Source organism: Lepidochelys kempii, chromosome 1 (assembly GCF_965140285.1).
Source record: "Lepidochelys kempii isolate rLepKem1 chromosome 1, rLepKem1.hap1, whole genome shotgun sequence".
Classification (NCBI taxonomy): Eukaryota; Metazoa; Chordata; order Testudines; family Cheloniidae; genus Lepidochelys; species Lepidochelys kempii.
The window spans coordinates 240,340,955-240,346,679 of record NC_136380.1 but is presented as its reverse complement, the minus strand read 5'-3'; positions in this window follow the sequence as shown (position 1 = coordinate 240,346,679).

Sequence of the window (5,725 nt, the reverse complement as noted above, 5' to 3'; positions counted from 1 at the left end):
GAGCTACTGGGGGGATGGGTGAAGTCCCAGAAGACTGAAAAAGGGCAATGTTTAAAAAGAAGAACAAAAAGGACCTGGGGAATTATAGACCAGTCAGCCTAACTTTGATACCTGGAAATGTATCAGAACAAATTAAACAATCAGTTTGTATGTACCTGGAAGATAATGGGGTTATAAGGAATTGCCAGCATGGATTTGTCAAGAAGAAAAATCATGCCAAACCAACCTAATTTCCTTCTTTGACAGGGTTACTGGCCTAGTGTGTAATTTTAGTAAGGCTTTTGACACAGTCCCAGATGACATTCTCATAAGCAAGCTGGGGAAATGTGGTCTAGATGGAATTACTATGAGGTGGGTGCACAACTAGTTGAAAGACCATATTCAAAGCATAGTTATTAATGGTTTGCTATTAAACTGGGAGGGCTTATTTAGAGGGGTCCCACAAGAGTCAGTCCTGAGCCCAGTACTATTCAATATTTTCATTAATTATTTGGACAATAGACTGGAGAGGATGCCTATAAAATTTGCAGATGGCACTGTATAAGTATAACATTGTATAAGGGGACATGCTGGATACATTGTATATGAGAGGGCATGCCAAAACATGTTACAAAGTATCTGAGGGAGCACATGTAGGGACAGTTAGCTTTTGAATGGAGAAGCAATTAAGATAGAGCCAGCACGTCTAAGAAGCAGGCATCAGAATGGAAGGTGTGAAGGGCAATTAGTTAACTGGAAGCTGTTAAAGGAGATTGTTAAGGGTGGCAGGTAATTGAAGATACGTGACTGGTCTCAGGGATCTCGAAGGGTGGTGACTAAAATCTTTTTCTTCTTTTGTCTGTAACTTCTCTGTAACTTGTTCTCCAAAAAACTGTATAAATTAAAAGACACAAGCCCCACTTGGGGGGCTCACTTCTAAATGTATTAGCAGAGCAGCTTTGCTAATAAAACAGAGTGGTCTGATAAATTGTGAGTCTGAGTCAAACTTTGACAATTTGGAGGTTCCACCGAGATGGCAAGCAGCTTCACTGAGGCTGTGTGATCCCTGACTGCCTTGCAGGACGATCGTGGCAGCCGGCGCCTGGACGCTTAGTCCAAGCGATCCTCCACAAGACAGAAAGGTACACAGCAGCAGCGCAGTCTATGCCATTGAACTTGTTGGTTCCCACTCTGTTCGGGTAGGGGTCTTTGGATCCAGCTTCTGGAATCAGACGTCTCAGGTAATTATTATTTTTGTGCTTTAACCAGTTTGAGGACTGTCTTGTCTTTGTGTCTATCCATCTTCCCCGTGGTGTGTGTGTGAATCTGGGAGCCATCTCTGTCCGGAGACTGGCTGACCAAGGGGTCCCCGTCCCCATGGTCTGAATAAGTGGAATCTGCACAGCTGCAGCCGCATCACACCTTGGGTATAACCCCTGGTGTGAAAGCAAGGGCAGTTGAGGCAGTAGCCTGTGGGCTCCTTTCTGTGTGTTGCACCGGGCACCGCTCTGCTGAGCCCGAATTTCCTTCTTGTGTGAGTGCTATGTGAAGTCCTCCTGGATGGGTAATCAGAAGTCCAAGGTAGAACAGTTCCCTAAGGGAACTCCAGCTTATTTTATGTATTTTAGGAGGGGTTGGACTCTTGTAGGTTTCTTGAAAAATGGTCCAAATTAGCTCTAGAGAACCCCAAATTACAGTGGCCACTGTTAAGTTCTTGGGACAAGGATCGAGTGGATGCTTTAAAAAGCAAACTCGTCCTCCCAAAAACCAAATTGGAGAGAGGAGAAGTAGACTGCTTCATGCAGTGGTGGGAAGAGGCAAATCGTAGATGGACTGAGTCAAAACTCACCTCTCTTAAAAATTCTATCAAAAAACTAACAGTTCAATTGGATGCAGTCTCTCCCACCACTAGTCCGAGTGCTCCCCTTTACCCAGTCCTGTGCAATGATCCGGATCAAACCCCACCCCCACCATACTCCTGCGCAAATAAGAAATCAGAAAAGGAAAAATCTTCAGTGACTACAGATAATGAAAGTTAAGAAGATACCCTCATTGGCCTCACAGCTCTGCAAAATATTATGAAGAAAAAATCCAAAGCAGACTGCAAAGATTCTCTTGACATCTCTTCTTGGAAAAGAGAACCTGATGGGAGGTTAATGAGAGACTCTGATCAAACTGTTGTGGCACCCTTACGAGTCCTTAAGATGGGAGAAAGTGAGTCCATATGGGATTATAAGCCCTGGACTCGTATGGAACTTTTATCTATAGTTAAAAGTTTTCCCAAACCACAGGAAAACTCTGTCAAATTTGCTGAGGAGTTTCTGTTAATCTGTGAAACCTATGAACCCTCTGAGACAGATCTCCTCCAACTGTGTAAATTGTTAGCTCCTGCCAGTTATTATGAAAAATGGTTGGCTGCCGCAGACTGGCCAGCTGAGGCATGCCACTCAACCCTAAAAAGTACTGGCCCAGATTTGGCATACAGAGACTGGTGTGTGGCTCTTTGGAAGCGCCTGCATCAAGCCATTCCCAAAGTGTGGTCTCCTAAAACAAACTGGACAGCAATATGTTGCTGTAAGCAAGGGCAAGGAGAAAGCCGGGACCTATAGTCACCTGGGCTAACTGATATTTTCCTACAACATTCAGGAATACAAGAGCCCGATGTAAATGGGCAGGGGGCCTTGGCACATGCATTTGTTGATGGTCTTCTCCCTGCCACAGGCAGCATGTGAAAACGAATAAGTGTGGGATGGGAGACTGAAACCATGGACAAATTGCTGGCAGTAGCAGAGCATTGCCACTGCACTTTAAAAGGAAAGGAGGAACAGTCCTCCCAAAAGTTAATGGCTCTGCAGATACAGCATTATTCAGGACTAAGCAGACCACACCAGGGACAGGGATGGGGTTGCGGAAGGGGGCAGGGGGCTGGATTAACTGGGGTTTGTAACTACTGTAAACAGCCTGGACACTGGAAAAAAGAGTGTCCAAGATGACCTAATAATTGTATGGGAAATCAAGTGAACCCCCCACTGGTTCCTCCAGCTGATCCCCAACCCTATTTTTCACCCCAACAATGACGGGATGCTGGGGAGCCTCACAAAGTTTTTAGCTCCCTTATTACCTCTGTCCCCTACTGGAGAATGTGTCCTGACTGTAAATGATCTCTCTCCCTTTCCTTGTTGATACTGGAGCTTCTCTTTCTACAATCTGCACCACTGACTTGCCTGAGGTTCCCCGATCTGGAAAATCAGTGTCTGCTGTTGGCATTACAGGGATCCCTACCTCTTTTCCCCTCTCAAAACCTTGTCTGTTCAGGTCGGTCCCCTCTCTGAGGAGCATGCATTCCTCCTCTCTGATTCCACCCCTGCAAACCTTCTGGGACGGGACTTGCTATGCAAACTTGGCTGTTCTATTTACTGCTCCCCAGATGGTGTCTATCTGCAAATCCCTCAGTCTTCTTTATGTGATTCTGTAGCCTCCCTGCTGTCTGAAACTTCCCTCTCCACTCCGGTCCCTTGCTGTCCCTTAACTCCATCCCTAGAGCACCTAATCTCTCAGGTTCCTTCCTCCCTATGGCCATCTCACCCATCTGAAGTGGGCCGATTGAATACTGACCCAGTTCGGATTACTGTAGACAATTCCAAACCTCTGCCTCGCCTGTCTCGGTATCTTTTGAATCCTGAGGCAGAGGCTGGGATTGCTCCAGTTATATCTGCATTAAAAGAACAAGGAATTATTGTTCCTTGTTCCAGCCCCTGTAACACCCCTATCCTCCCAGTTCAAAAGGCTGATGGCAAATCGTGGCGATTTGTTCAAGACCTTTGAGCTATTAACTGTATTGTCATACCTTCTTTTCCAGTGGTTCCTAACCCTGCTACAATACTAGCATCTATTCCTCCAAATGCAACCCACTTTACTGTTGTAGATTTGTGCTCCGCTTTCTTCTCTGTCCCAGTTCACTCTGAATCCCAGTATCTCTTTGCCTTCTCCTACAAGGGTCAGCAATATACATGGACTACCCTTCCCCAGGGGTATACAGAGAGTCCATCCTATTTTTCTCAAGCCCTAGCCAGGGATCTCACTGATCTGGTTTTCCCCATCAGGATCCACACTGATCCAATATGTGGACGACTTACTCCTGTGCTCCCCCTCTCTGTCTGCCTCAGAAACTGATTCACTAACACTTCTCACAGCTTTAGCAAACAAGGGTCATAAGGCTTCTCGCACAAAATTGCAGCTCTGCCAAACCTCTGTCACATACCTAGGCTTCCTTCTCTTCCAGGGCTCCCGTACACACTCTCCAGCCCGGGTACAAGTCATCCTTAGCTTTCCCCAGCCTTGCTCTCCACGCCAGGTCAGAAAATTCTTAGGCATGACAGGGTTCTGTAGGCAATGGATTCCCCAATATGCTTCTCTGGCTAAACCACTCCAAGAACTCACTCGATCCTCTGTACCTAACCCCATGCCATGGCCACTTGAAGCAAATGCTGCTTTCATTTCCCTTAAGCAGAATTTAGCCTCTGCCCCTGCCTTAGGGTTACCTAACTATGACAAACCTTTTACCCTTTTCTGTCACGAACAATCTGCTTGTGCCCACGGGGTTCTTACTCAGGAGCATGGTGACAGAAATCGCTCGGTGGCTTATATTTCTGCAACCTTGGACCCTGTAGCCCAGGGTTTACCCCCTTGCCTATGCGCTGTAGCTGCTGCAGTGCGCCTGGTCGAGATGTCTGAATCCCTTGTCCTCCGCTCTCCTCTCACTCTCATGGTTCCCCATTCTGTGGAAACTCTCCTTCTGCAACGCAACACTGCTCACCTCTCCTCTGCTCACCTCACTAGGTATGAACTTTTGCTGCTTTCAGCCTCACATATCACCATTAAGCGCTGCTCCCGGTTAAACCCTGCTACCCTCCTTCCTTTACCTAGTGATGGTGAACCCCATGACTGCCTTGCAACTGTCTCCGCTATCATTGTCCTGCGCCCCGACCTTTCAGATGTACCTCTCCCTAACTCTGACCTGGTATTATTCACTGATGGGTCCTGTTATAGAAATGACCAAGGCCACCTTCTTGCAGGGTACACTGTGGTCTCTCTCTCTGAGACCATAGAAGCTGTGCCCTTACCCTCTGTGACCTCTGCCCAGGTGGCTGAACTTTTTGCTCTAACCCGTGCCTGCTTTCTAGCCGAGGGGCTCTCTGCCACTATTTTTACTGATTCTCGGTATGCCTTTGGGGTTGTGCATGACTTTGGCACCCTCTGGCAGGCTCAAGGTTTTCTTACCTCTACTGGTACCCCTATCAAGAATGGCCCCTACATTGCTGCCCTCCTATATGCAGTTTTACTACCGTCTGCCTTGGCAATTGTTAAGTGTACTGGCCACTCAGCGGCAGACACCAAGGTGGCAAAAGGTAATGCACTTGCTGATGCTGCTGCAAAACATGCCGCCACTATAAAACCTTCACCAGAAGCGTTTCTTGGTCCCCTCTCTGTCTCTGTAATGCCACCTTCCCTGTCTCATCTCGCTCAGCTCCAGGATTCTGCCCCAGAAACAGAGAGAGACTCCTGGAGTGCTTTGGGTTGCTCTTTGCATTCTGATTCCCTTTGGCGATCGCCCACCGGTACCTTTGTAGCCCCCCTCTCACTCTACCCGTCTCTAGCCACCCTGCTACATGGTGTTTCACATGTCGGCAAGGAGGGGATGGTCTCTGCTATGAGTAAGGTGGGGTGGTGGGCTCCCCATTTCAGC